The 15299-nt window shown below is 33.4% G+C and overlaps 1 protein-coding gene across 4 annotated transcripts in view; it reads left to right on the top strand.

Annotated features, from left to right (window-relative positions):
• Nucleotides 1-15299, top strand: part of CCSER1 (coiled-coil serine rich protein 1) — a 1259018-nt gene that overhangs the window by 676958 nt on the left and 566761 nt on the right. The gene's annotated exons all lie outside the window — the stretch shown is intronic.

Below are 15299 nucleotides of genomic sequence, written 5' to 3'. Positions count from 1 at the left end.
AGGTTTGCAGAGAAATTTACAATACTATTTTAGCTTTTGGGCTTTGGTGCAGGTTGCAGAAAGTAATTTAATTGAAAGTTAGCATTTTGTTCTCAGTGTGAAATACTTGTTGAACTGTCAAAATAGGATTATAAAACATGTTTTAATACAAGATGGCTTCTAGTAACACTAAATGATTTTGGACAACTTTGATTCAAATACCTATCTTAAAGCAATGAAATTTTCACTTTGCCTAAGTTCATGACTTTAAATTTCCTTTTGATGGAAACATAAGGGAATTATCTTCCGTATCTTGTATCTAACATTTGTGAGAAATCTCTTCTTTTTAAAAAAAATGTCAATAAAGTGGTGAAAATAATACAAATATTAGTAGAAGAGAGAGAATTTTAAGTTTGATGAAGGGGTATAATGATAAAATGTATGTCTATCTGCATGTCCTTGTGTTTATAACATAAATATGATGTTACCATTGTGTTGCCTTTCAAAGTATATTAACATATTTAACATAAAGCTGTCTCTATGAGGATATAAACCAAAGTTTTCAATTCCAGAAAAAATTGTTTTCAGATATTTATGTACATTATTTTTTAATTTAAAAAACATTAAAAGCTATGCTTTTGTGTTATTCTCTTACATTCATTTAATGTTTATTCTAGATACCTAAATATTCTAGATATCAATATTCTGACTATAATACTTCTTGAATACCAGTGCTATGTTATTTAAATGATATTAATGTTTAATATTTTTTAAAATAAATGGTTTTTATTAAGTTCAAATGGATTTTACCACAATAATTCAATAGGGGAGGTAGCTAAGTTGTAGCTACTAGCAATTTCCTATGCATTTTAATGCATATCTATGACCCATACTTCTCTTGTTTTTACAAAATTTCTTATATCAATGCTATTTAGTTCTCCAGACATGTAAATAAAAATTTAAAAAGCCATGATCATAGTTAATTCTTCATCATTCGTAGCTTCTTTTCATATCTGACAGTGAGAGCTTAATGTATTTTACTGGTTAAAGAGTAATAATTTTTTGGTAGTGAGTCCTTAAAGGATCACCTTGTACAAGTTTCTGATATGATTTGGGTAGTCATTAACATAGAATGATATGTTCTAAAGATTTCATACTTTATACTTCCTGGTGATATATTGTAGGACAATCATCAGAATCAGCAAATTAATTACCAAAAATATGCATCTAGAACCCTATGCCAGTAACCAGATGTAAGTGTTGTAATAGAGTTTAGGGCAATTTGTATTGAAAAAACTGGGGAGGGAAATACTTTAAATAAACAAAACAGAAATAAGTAAAGCATTTTAAATGTGATAAATTGTGTGACTATTTGGAATATTATTCATCAATAGTGTAACTTTTTTCATGACTGAAATATATTTTCTATACTTTTCAATATCTATTTATAACTCAATTTTTACATTCTTATATTCAATAAGAATCATTATCCTTTGACTTATAACATTGTGCTCACATTTTCTCAGGAAATATAATTTGACATTTTAATTTTTCACAAATATATATATACCAACTGTATGCTATATTTATTTGTAATTTGCAATAGTATTTATCAGAAAAAATGAGAAATCTTGTAGAAATCATGCACATTATGGATGATTTTTTTGTCTCTTATTTTTTTTCTAAAACTCAATATTCGCCACAAATTGTTCTTTACAGATCATTATGGATCATGTTTCAGTGATATGAATGTCAGTATATAAGGGACTACAAGTATCTATTAATATAATTTCCTTGGGAAGACAGCTGTTACTACACATTTTGCTTAAGAAAGGAAATAGAATCCTCAGAAGATACTAATTATAATGAAAACTATTAAAAGAAATTTCCAAATATCCACTACAGTGAATAAGTTCAAAGGTTTGTACAATAAACAACTTCTAGCCTGTAACAGATTTATCAGGAGACTTGAAACTTATGTTAGAGTACAGTGTGCTCTGATTTCTAATGCACATGGCAAGAATTATTTAAAAGTAAATTCAGGGCTTCCCTGGTGGCACAGTGGTTGAGAGTCCACCTGCCGATGCAGGGGACACGGGTTCGTGCCCCGGTCCGGGAAGATCCCACATGCCGCGGAGCGGCTGGGCCCGTGAGCCGTGGCTGCTGAGCCTGCGCGTCCGGAGCCTGTGCTCCGCAACGGGAGAGGCCACAACAGTGAGAGGCCCGCGTACCGCAAAAAAAAAAAAAAAAAAAAAAAAAAAAAAGTAAATTCAGAGTATCTCAGCAAGGGCCTGTAAACACAATAGTTCTTGTGATGAGGGAGATTGTTAAATAAATGATGAATGTGTCTTAAATAATCAATGCCAGTTTAACCTCTTTGACCCTCCTGTCTTCACAGGCTTAGTTTATTGAAAGATCAAAGAATAATTTCTTAGGTGTCACTTGAGTTATTAAAACTGGAGAGAGTATGAATAGATTTTGTCAGGTAGCACTGTTGCCAATTACAAGATTACATTAAGAGGTAGGCAAGATTCTTCTCATTACATCAGTTGTATAAGTAGATGCTTCAACAAAGCACATATGCTGCCTATAAACACTTTATAGTTTGAACTACTGCAAATAACATTTTGGTTAGAGTAATTGAGCATGAACAACCAAAATGCTATATTCTGGCAGTGAGAAAATTCAGATCGTTTTGCTAATTTGACACCTTTATGGACAGTTTTTTAACTTCCTTTTGATGGTCTACAGAAGATTGTCATTTTAAATGTGGCTGATTGACTTTGGGTGTAAATTTTCCTTTCAGTTAGTGCCTGAACTTGACTCAGAACTGTCACAGGATCTCTAGATTACTCTTAGAGGCAGAAGCACTAAAGTTTTAAGAAGATCTTCCTTTCATTAGTATATGTTTTACACTTATATTTAAAAAGAAGTGTTTAGTTGAACTAGGAATGCTTTGTTCATATTTTCTTTAAGAGTTTTAAAGTTACCAGGTATTTCATCAAATACTAGTAATCACTGTTAGTCTAAATATCATTAATGGTTTTCATTTGACTATTTAAAATCAACCGAATTGTGACATCACACATTTTGTCTGTCATGTATGAGTGAAGCATAAATCAGTTTAGAAATGTACGCTCACAGCACTGTGTGTTCTCCAAATATTTTAACGCATTTTCCAAATGGTGGGATTTACTTTGTAAATGCAGCTTTCTACTTAAGTAGTTGCATTATGAATACACACTTTGAAAAACTCAAAACAATCACCTATGTATTCTCAATTTATGCTATTTTTCTTAGATTTAATTTTGGATCCCTCCCGGCACAGTTAGTAGTGTGCAGGGAGTTCTAACAAATATGAAATAGTTCATCATGTAAGGAATAAAAGTAATTAGTTTTTACTGTAATTGTTTTATTAGCTATTAGAGCAGGAGAATATTTTGTGTTATGCTAACACATTATGTCAGCTTATGGGTTAAGCCCAATGCTAAGAATTGAATAACTATCAGTTAGGCTCCCTCATCCAGCTGCTAATAAACTGTAGTTTCTTAAACCTATTTTGGATCCATTCGTTGCTATCATCTTTCTTAAATTCAGTGCTTATCCTGATCAAACTATCAGTGTGCCCCAGTGTTTAGTAGATGAGTACCTTTCCCCAATAGGCTTCATTCTTTAATATTTACTTATCTCAGGTATTTCTGTTAATTTTTACAAATTAAAAAAATCAGATTTCAAAACTGAATGATATATTCTAGATTTCCTTTTGAACTACAGTTTTTCATATTACATTAAGGGTAACTTTCATATAGGAACATTGATGAAAAACACTGGAAACATCGACTGCCACAGGTGCTTGTTAATATTTAATGGAGGAATCAGCTTATCTTTTGGTGAAATTCTAAGGGCATCACTTTTGAAGATTCATACATGCATCGTTCAACAAATATTACTAAGTGCTTACTGGAAGTCAGGCCTTGTTCTGGGTACTTGAGATACATCCTTTAACCAAACAACAAATAATCCCGCAGGGAGCTTGCACTTTATTATACTTAAAGTAAAAAATAAATAAGTAAAGTGTATGGTATGTTAGAAGCTACTAATGCAATGTAAAAGAGAAAAATAACACAGGGAAAAGATAATTGTGAATGTAGGGATGTGGTCAGGGCTACGATCCAAAAATTTTCAATAGAGTGACCTGGGCAGGTCTGAGGATGAAGTGTGAGATGTGAGACTTGAAGGAGGTGAGGTGAAAAATCACCTTTAGCCAGAAATCCTTTTGTGATGTGCTCCTTGCAACTCCTCAAAGACCCTCAGTCAGAACAAATTGCTGTTATCTTGGCTGCAGGCCTAGAATAAGAATAGTTTGCTTCATTTAGAGGCCCTGCAATATGAAAAAAAAAAATGCATTCTGGACAATTAAACCCTAGAATCAGACCCAGTGCATCAGGAAACTCACATTAGGGGAGCCCAGACCACCTGAGGGAACAGCCTGCTCAGCCTCTTCGATCATATTCACTTAGGGGCACTGAGAAGAAAACTGTCGAATCGACTATACTATGTCAATTACATTTGCTTTTCTTCTTTCTTTTTTTGCATGCATTCTCTCCATCCTCTTCTCTGTGTACCACTCTCCTTCCAGCCCAGGCAGAGCTGAATCTATAAACTTTAAATGTATAGTTACACTTCATTGTATATCGGCACATCCCATTTATTAGAGGTGTGCTACTAACAGTGAACAAATAAAGAAAGCACTCAGTAATTACTTGGTGAAAATTAAATGAATAGATTAAGACTCTAATGATAATTTTTTTAAAATAATTTTATAATCCTAAAATCAGTAACAAATCAGTATGCGTTGTTTTACTTTATTCACAAAAATCATACAGAAGTACATATTGCTATCCTACATTTTTATTCTATACTTCTTTGTTATATCTAACAAATATTTTGCAGTGACTACTTTGTGCCTTTTAGAAGACGTATTAAATGCAAGTCGGCATAGACAACCAGTGATTTTAAAACATGGGTGACAACGTGCAGTTGTCCTTAATAGTATTGCATTGAATGGTTCCTTTTAAAATTCTGAATCTTTATGTAGGAGCTAGATCATTCCTGGAATGTCTCCAGGTCTTTAATTCATTTCTGGCTACATAGAATTGGTGTTAGTTAACTGATAATTCTTTCCTTAAGTGAATTTGTGGTTGAAATTCTCATGGGGAAAATAGCCAGGCTTAGTGTTAACTATGAAAATTCTCATAATTGTAAAAATATTCATTAAAACAAAGCAAAAGAGCACACCCACAAATATTTTATATAGCTTAAATTATGTAGGGGAGGAAAAATAACTTTCCCTCTAACCTTCTTGGCTGAGGTCTGCCCGCCACGGTAATAGAGACAGAATAACTGTAGAAAACAAACAGAAGTTTAGTAGCGTGTATACTTCCTGTATAAGTGGGATATACCCAGGAAAAGAGTAATTCCCTGATATGGCCCAGACCACCACCTTAAATACCACCTCCAGCTGAAGGCAAAGAAAATGGGGGTAGGGAGGGCAGTAATGGGAGGTTACCAGTAAAAACATAGTAAACAAGGGTATGGTTGTTGTGCAGATTTAAGTTGGTGCCCTCTTAATTGATAGAATTTTCTAGAGATTGGGTCATTCTCTTCCTGGTACTGAGAGAGAGACGCCCTTACAATTGGAGGTTTGTCTTAAAAATGAATTCTTCTTACAAAGGGTAACTTCTCAATTTTTTAGAGCTTCTCCTGCTGTTTCTTAAAAATAACCAGCTCAAGATAATCCATTTGCCAAAGAGGCATGTTTTGTGCTAGTATATTTTGCTCCCTTTCACCTACTAATAGTGATGATCATATTTGCTTAAAATTATGTTGACTCTGTGATAGCATTGATAGGAGAGAAGAAAAGTAGGTATTTGTTGAAAAGAAAATTTCTCCCAACCCACTTCTACTTCCATCTCATAGATTGCCATTTCTATAGGAAATCTAACTTCAGAATTTCAAATATTTGCCTTAGAAAACTTTAGAAGTTATTTTAGTATTTTCCAGTGTGCTAAGTGGCATTGCATAATAGGGGGTCCCTTCTGAAGGAAGAAAACACAATGTATACGCTAATGGCATCTCTCAATATCTGTTTATGATGTACTATGCAGTTGTAGCTAATCATAATTTGTATTAATTTAAGCTCTAAGACTTTCTTCAAGTACTTGTTCAATGTAAATCTTTGGAGATTTATATTATTTCTAGGGAAAGCAATGGTTTCCTTTAATGTCTACAATCAGGAAAATCTGTAAAAGGAAATTTATTCTTTAAATATATATATATACACACGTATCTTTGCAATATAAATACAAAATAATTATATAGATAAATATATATATATACACCAAAACACATAGTCTCTCAATACACACAGAGAAACACCTGCATGATATAGGTATAAAAAATAATCTACTTTTATTTACTTATTATAGAAGGTAGGATTCGATGCAAATTTTTTTAAACTTTTGTATGTATATACTAAGAATTAACAAATTATACACTAATATGTTTTAAATGGCTATTTGAATTTTAGCATGATTAAACTGGATTCATACAAATATTGGCTGAGTATATTTGTGATCCAATTATATTATACTTTGTATAAATTAATATTTAAATGTTTTTAAAGGTAATAGTCACAATGACTCCCTAAAAACATTACTTTTTCAATATGCAGAAACCATCAAACCGTATATTCTAAATTGAAATGATAATGATGACAATTTTTTTCCTTAGCATAACGATGTGACAGTACTTTATTTTTTTCATTATACCAACTGATGGCTTTTCTATTTTGTCATGGTTGAGGCTTTGTTTAATCAGGCTATCAGATTTAATTAATTAAATTACTTCATTTTTCCCCCTTCAGTTTTCTTATGATATCTGCTGTTCTCTGACAATCTCCTACTTGTAACTTGATTTCAGCAGCACAAAATAGGATAATATCTGTCAAGATCATTAGCACTCATAATGGCCTTTCTCTATCAAGAAGTTTCTCAACTACTTAACTCATACTTTGGAACTTGAGAATACTTGTATAGAGGAAGAAAAATTATTTTCCCTCTACCCTTCTAGGTTCTTGGCTGAGACACCCTTATAATACAGAGTAACAAGACAAAAACATGTTTAGTAACATGTGTACATATGGTATAGATGGGAGATACACAGGAGAACTAGGTTAACACCCGAAATGTCCCAAGCTACCTTCTTAAATACTATCTCCAGCTAAAGACAAAAGAAAGATGTTGGGCAGCAGGGAGGCAAATTACAGAGGTTATCAGAAAAAGTAGAACAAACAGGGTATGGTTGTTTGGCATATTTAAGTTGGTGCCTTCTCCAATGATAAAAGTTTCTAGAGATTTAATCATTCTCTCTTCTGGGTATAGAGAGGGAGATACCCTTAAAAGTAGAGATTTCCCTTATAAATGTTAATGTCTCTTACAAAAGGGTAACTTTTATTTAGTTTTCAGAGCTTCTCCTGTGTCTGCAATTACTTAGAAATAATCAGCTTAAGATGATCCTTATGCCAAAGAGACATATTTTAGGGTGTCAAATTCTGCTCCCCTTAAGTCCTGCCTTTAAAACTTCCTCAAGAAGTCCCACAGTTCAGAAGCTGAGTTGATAAGTTGATCCATTATTTCACTGAACCAGTGTCTTAGTCCTGAGAATAGGTCAGTCTAGTTAAACTGTTGTGTCTCATCTCAGAAGTGGTCTTGCAAACGGGCTTCCAAGATTAGGTCTATACTGTGCTTGCAATCAGGTACTTAGTAAGAGGCATTTCTGTAGAGAAAGAAAGATAAAGATTAATGATGAGAACAAAGTATAACTCAGTTTCTGAATCCAGGCACAAGATTTCTATATGTCAGGCTCAAAGCATCTTTTTCAGTTTGATTGTCTCTGATATTATCAGGTGTTTAGGTAAACTTGGAGTGTCCCACATATCAACAAACATGGAAGATTGTCTATACATGAGCTGTTGTGGTGATTTCTCTGAAGTTTATATCAAGTTGTTCACATTCAGTTTGCAGAACTTTAGGAAAGGGCTTTTCTTTTCACCCATTCCAAGTTAGAAGGGTGGGAGAAAATTGGAAGTGAGTTTGAAGAGTTGTAGCAAGATATTTGAGGAAACTGAAAGTTTCCATTCCAGTTTGCAGGTAAAAAATAATAATAATAAAAAAATAATTAATAGGACTAGAATCTAATATCCACAAAGGTATGCTACTAAAACATGTCCCTCTATAATCACTCTCATTTTTACCAAAGACAATCACAGTAAGACTAAAACGTTTGCAAAATAGGTCTAGTCTCATTAAACTTGGCCTGATTATTTACATAAGTGCAGCAAGAATAGTGACTGTACAGGTTCTTTTTAAATCTGCTTTGCTAGAACTTTCATAAAGAATCACAGATTGAACCTTTAAAAGCCTCAAGGCTAGGAAGCCAAGCCAAAATGTTGCCATCAGACTTTGCCTGCAAAACCTATATATATATCTCTTCTCAAGGTATAAAAATATCTCGAGGTTCCTGTACCTGCCAGAAAGTTGAACTTCCTTATTCACCTGGGAAGGTTGCTGGGAACCCTGTAAGCCAGGTACCAGGCTATTTTTCTAAGGGACATTATTGGCTTCATAAAATCAAACTTAGTTTCTTAGAGTTACGTGGTCATCTGATTCTAGGCACATTCTCAAATATGACATTTCAGTCAAAGCCTTGGCAATATAGCCAGTGTTTCCAGTTTTGTCCTGTTATAAGAACAGAGTCTTATTGAATTTATGCAAATAAGTATAAAAATACTTACAGTTTCTGAATTATGGAGGGATCAGCTAGGGAGAAGAAGTAATTGTTTCATCTTTATTCACAAAGTCATACTTTGCCAAATTGCTTTAATTCATACTTAGGTCAAGAGAAAAGAAAAAGGTTTCCTTAAGTCTAGAAAAACAAAACATTAAAGAACCAGCAATGTTTCAAACAAAAAGTCATAAAGATTATATTCACCCTCATCACTTCATTCATTCCCATGTTACTAAATCTCACTCTTCATTAATCCAGTTCTTGGATTATTTCTGGTAATTCTTACCTAGTTGGGTTTCATGATCTTAAAGTTATCAGGAATTTGTATTCTAGAGTGCTTGTTAGAGTCCTTTTCATGAATTTCCTTGAAGATTAAGCACTTTGGCAAAAGCATGAAAGTGAAATAATAACTGTCTGTAAATGACAAATACTTAAAAATAGCTACTGTTAAAGATCGGGTGAGAGTGCATAACAATGCAGTTGACAAGGAAATTTGCTTATGTGTCTGACATACATTTTAAGATAATAAATAGAATTATTTTATACCAGTATAGATCAGATTTTTAGGAATTTCATACCTCATACATTTGCTTAGCCAAAAACACATCTTACTTTCCTTGCAGTTGTTTCCCTTACTGTTTCTACAGTTTTAATCACATTAATTAGAATTTTTAACCCTTATGAACTTTATAGTGAAAACTAAAAAGTAAGCAATTATAAACTGTATGTTACTACAGTTTTCTTTACATTGGCAAATTAATTATTAATACATTTTATAATTTAGGAAGCATGTGCTCCTTTTAATAGTAAAATCTTTCGACGTGGCACAAGAAATGTTTACTAACAAACCCAAATGTAATTAGTTCCTCTATAATAGGAAGCCAAAAGTAGATAAGCTTATGTTCAATAATTGATGTTTAATATTTTATCTTATTTGGAAATAATCTAGATACTTGATAAATTTCTGTCACTTAACTCAGCAAAATTCTAAGGATTGAAGTTACCAAAAGGATTTGGGAAACTATTTAAATAGATGTACCATAATACATAATTATTGCTGAAACATTCACCTAAAAACTCTTATCCTTTTTAAATCACTTGTTCTCAACAATTATGTTTAAACTACTCATGAAAACTTTGTGAGATATTTGACAAAGTCAGCCATCATCCTAAACTATTTTTCTTGTTTACAGATTTTGTTAACAGAGGTAATATGAACTTTCTTCAACTAGTAAACCGAAGTAGAATGAGAGTTGGATGTCTGCATTATATTTAATGACACTGAAGACATGTCTATTTTAATTAAACCAACAAACTTCAACTAGCTTTAACTGGAGATCATCCAAGATTCTGTGGGTTTTTTTTAATTGGATTAGTTTCTATGTTTCTGAGAGTTTTAGGAATACTTAATTTATAAAGCACGTATTTTAAGTCAATTAAATAGAACTCTTTTACAGATTAATTTTAGCAATAACATCTGGAGGTAGAAAAATACCACACATCTACAACATACATATATAGACATGTGTAAACATACAGATACAAATATATATCTTATAGCTTTCATTTTAAAATTTTAGCTATGAGTCAGGTACAATATTAGTACCTGACTAGTTTATAGTTTATAAGAGAACAGTTGGGTCCAAATTGTGTTTCTGGAAGTTTGTCCACTAAGATGGGTAAAGATTGTTTTTTCCTTTTTCCTACTAGTATTTGTGAAAGAAGAGACTTGGAATTTTTCATTTGCCCATTTTCCAAATAACTCCTTTTTTCTCTTTCTGATGAGAAACATCTCCCTAAAGTTTACATTGTAAGGATTGGTTCTTAGGTCCTAGAGAAGAATGGGTAGAAAATTTTTAAGATGGGGTAGAAAATTTACATTTCAAAAACACAGAAAGTATCCAAATTTTCTCCAAAATTGAGTTTTGGGGTAAATTTGCATATTATCGGAGGCCGGGAATAATTACTATTTAAACTTTCCTTATTTTTCTTAGGTGCAGTATAGTACTGTTTCCAATGTCCTGATCCTTTTGCAAGCATTTTGAGATGAATAGGGGACCTTTGGTGGCGTGGGTAAAAAGGATAGGTGGACTTTGAATTGTTTCTAGAGCTGCAACTCTGGTTTTGCAAAGATTTGAAAAACAAAGTTGTTTCTAATTCCTCAAAGAACTTGGTTGTAGCCTAAATCATATCAAGGGACTGACCTGCCCATTCAACTACATTATTTTCAATTTGCTTTATATCAGATAGAAGATTTCCAACTAAGCTGGAAATCAAGATTTCTATATTCTGGAGCTTTAGGGTTTAATGCAGTATGCCTTTTAAAAATCTATATAAAGCATTCAACAAAGGCTTTACAATGCTCTCCTTTTTTTTTTTTTCCTGAGTGTACAATTCAACCTTAAGGGGGAAAAGCCTCTGCTATTGTTTCAATCAGCACCTGAACATCAGCCTCCAGCTGATCCATTTCCTGATCATTTGTAGGAGGGCCTGGGAGAAATTCTGGTCATCTGTTTCTTCTGTGAGGGGGTTTTCCCAAGAGGCCATCTGGTTTATCTGATAAGTACAATACAATCATGGGTGGGAAGAACACCGTTTAGCTACCAATCAGGGTTCCGGTGAATGTGACTGTGGATGTTCACTGATCTTTCTAACTGTTCTCTAAATTTGATAGTATCTTCTGAAAGTTGTGGTTAATGAGGCTTTGTAACTTCATCTTGTCAAAGGGGTCTGTAAGGCAAACCGTTTCAATTCTTAGTGTCCTCTTTTCAATCTGGTCTGTCCATAGTACCAAAGAGACAGTTGTTAGAATGAGAGCTCTCTAAAAATCTTTCGAGTATAGAGGTTTTTCCAACTCAAAGGATTCATCATCTGGCCATTGACAAGTAGGATCTTATATATCTCAATAGCAACTCAAACCAATAAGGCGCTTTATGGCTTAACCATAGAGGCAAGAGGCATCCCAAAAGAGTGTACAAAAGCTGCAGCCATCACAAGATCCTGAAAATTCACTCCCAAAGTTAGCCTAAGAAAGCAAAGACCTTCATTGTCACAAGTGGTAAGAATGGTTTAGTGAAAATGGTGTCTCCGGTTTTCCGTGAGAACGTGTGATGCATTCAGTTACATACCCGCTAATCTGTGACACCAGGCAGGTGCTACTAGTGAATGGGACTTTTCCAGCATTAAAGAGACAATGAAATTTGAGATATCAAAGGCCCCCTGTGGACTGGGACCCTTATGACAAACTCCCCTGGCAGCTGGTGTGGTGGGGGGGACAATGAGAATGCTGCTATTGGGCTGTCCACTAGATGCATGCCGACACATGCATCTTCTGACTGGTGGATCCCAGGGAGAATATTCTCACTGGTTACAAGGCCAAGCTTTTAAGGCGTAGAATAGAATAGAAGGAAAACCTCTCTAGGCTATGGTTCTCCTCCTTATAACAAATGACAGAAAAGACAGAGATAAAAGCAAACAATCACTATCTCTCTGGGAGGAAAGTGGATCAATATAAAACAAGAGTACTCATAAAAAAAAATCTTTACCAAAGTTGCTATACCCAAGAAACTAATTCACGCAGGTATTTTCTCCCTTTAATCTAAATTTGAAAAGGAAGGGTCAAGAAATGCTTATCTTCCTCTTTGAACTAGGCACTATAGAGACAGATCCAGGAGATCTGCCTTTGGTAAGAATTATTACCCTTAGCCAGCTTCTGCCATTTTTCCAGAATCCCATCTGCAAACTCCAGAGCAAGTATGGTGCCTCAGCAAGCCCCATCACGGGTCTCCAAACTGTAGTGGTAGAAAAATAATTTTCCTGCTCTCTGTCTAGGTTCTTGACTGAGTCTCCACTGTAATGAAACACAGTAAGAGGAGAAAAACAAAAATTTAATACCACGTATATCTCCTGCATACATTAACTCCCTGAAATGGTCAAGCCAACACTATAAATACCATCTCCAGCTAGAGACAAAAGAAAGGTGTTGGGCAGTGGGGAAGCCAGTTATGGGAGGTTACCAGGAAAAACACAGTAAACAAGGGTAAGGTTGTTAGATTTAAGTCCGTGCCTTCTATACTGACGAGTTTCTAGAGACTTAGTCATCCGCTGCCTGGTGCAGAGAGGGAGACACTCTTACAAATGGAGAATGCCCTTACAAACGGAAATATCTCTTACAAAGGGTAACTTTAGTCACTTTTCAGAGCTTCTCCTGTGTCTGCAGTTTCTCAAAAATAATTAACTCAGTGTAATTTTTATTCCAAAGAGACATATTTGGGGGTGGCTAATTCTGTTTGCCTTCACTAGCTTATATCGTCTGCCAATAAAAGAAGTAGTAATCATTTTAGGGAAAAGACATTAAAATATTAGATTATTAGTGTTTCAAAATAAAGATGTAAAGTGTTTTAATAACATAAGTAACTGTAGAGAGGTAAAGAAAAAAAACTTCCATAAATGTTTGGCTTCATACCAAATAGGCAAAGGAATTGGAATTTTCAGAATAATGTGTTACAGAAAGTTTCCTTAAAAAGAGCCACATGTAGCATTAATGTCATGCTCTATAAAGTAAGAATATCAGAAAATTACACTCTTATGTGATGCCACATTTTTAAGATGGCAGTTAGAATTTTACATGTATGTAGCTGAATTACTATAGAGAAAATTTATACCAAAAAGAATGTAATTTGCAATTCAGAGTGCTTAAAGAGTCATAGTTCTTTACATATCAGAATTACTTGAGATTTGTCATTACTTTATGAGCTTTGTGCTTATAAGTGGACTCACAGATTTGGATTTACTCCATCAAATTAGAGGAAAATTTGTCTAAGGGTTAGTCTAATACAGAGTAATTTTCAAAAAGAAAAATACTCTAAACAGGTTCAGTATTTTCTTGAATTAGTAAAGTATAACCTAAAAATTGATGAATTTTTCTTTTTTTAGCCTAAGACTAGAATTAGAAATAATAGTGTTTTTCAAATTTTAAGACTATAAGAGACACTTCATATTGCTCCAAAAATGCTACTTAAAAGTCTTCTTAATTTATGGGAAAGTTGCTACAAACTCTAATTTAGTCTGAAAGGATTAATTTTTCTTCTCTGAGGGAGCATCAGTAATGACTCACTATTGGGACTTTTGTCACTATAAGACAAAAATTACTTGGTGTGAGTGTATATATTACTTTCTACTCTTTTAAAAGCTTTTCCCTCCATTTTGATTTTTATTATGTTAAAATAAACATACAAACACTGAATCTATAGTATATCTATAAATATATTACATGTATATAAACATACATGTGTTTACATATTTTGGGCATTTAAAATGGATATTGTGCTGTAATATTAATTTTTACTTCATAGTTTAAATGACTGAATATCATTCAATCATGTGACCTTTTAAACATTTTTTACTTTTCTCAAGAATTTTCCTTTTAAAGAATGGCATTGTCATATGCTATTACAATTTTGTATCGAGAGAAATTTTGAAAAATCTAACAAAATTGTACATGGTTTTATTCTCCATCTAGCAATACTATCTCTAGAAATTGACCCAGAACATACACATTCCTAGATACCAAATAGCATTTCTATAAGGTTTTCCTTTATGGGCATTATCTGTAATAGGTAAAGATGAAAACAACACAGAATTTCCACCAATAGGGGACTGTTTAGTACTAATGGCTCATTCACAAAATGGGGGCTGTAGAGCCCCCTCCCCCTGCAAAAAGAGGAAGCCTTAATGTTCTGGAATGGAATAATCTCTAGACTATATTAATAAGTGAAACAATGAAGGTGTAAAGCCATTACAATATCAATATCTCCAGAGTGGTTAATCATAAAAAAGTACCCTATTTTTCAAATTACTGTTGTCTCTACAGACTAGTTAAGGGGAACCATTTATTCTCATTAGTTGAGCTTTAATATTTCCTGGTAATTTCCCCTCCCCTGCTTCGTGTTATACTAGCTAAAAAGAACAGAGAAGTATTGGGGCTTTTCGTCCTCACTACATGACAAGTATTAGAGTATTATAAACTTTCATAGTGAGAGAAATGTTAGGATCGTATACTTTATGACATTTGTGTCTCTGAACATATTCAATCTAATATTTTATCCCCTTCATTTTTACTGACACTTTTAAAAATATTAAAAGGTGGATCTGTATTAGAGCTTTATTAAAAACATGAATGTCAGGGGTCATAAAATACACGGGAACACAGATTCTAGATTTCTGAAATTTATTTCCTCTGTGTTTTTACATTCATTCAACTAGCATTTGGGAAACAGGTAACCAAACACTGAGTATCTATTAAATGTTTGTTAGCCTTAATGATTCTGAAGGCTTTTTTTTAAAAAAAGAACGTGTTTGGTTGGCAAATATGTATGTGCTTCTGTGTACAACATACAAGTATAGCCCTGAGTTTCCTTTCATCTCAAGATATTTTTTCTCAAGATATTTTTTTCTCAAGATATATTTTCATT

Source organism: Delphinapterus leucas, chromosome 5, assembly GCF_059928025.1.
Source record: "Delphinapterus leucas isolate spDelLeu-1000000601 "Yukka" chromosome 5, BTC_Dleu_Yukka2, whole genome shotgun sequence".
In the NCBI taxonomy this organism is placed as follows: Eukaryota; Metazoa; Chordata; class Mammalia; order Artiodactyla; family Monodontidae; genus Delphinapterus; species Delphinapterus leucas.
The sequence above is the reverse complement of the archived record's forward strand: the minus strand, read 5'-3'. Positions and strand labels throughout refer to the sequence as shown.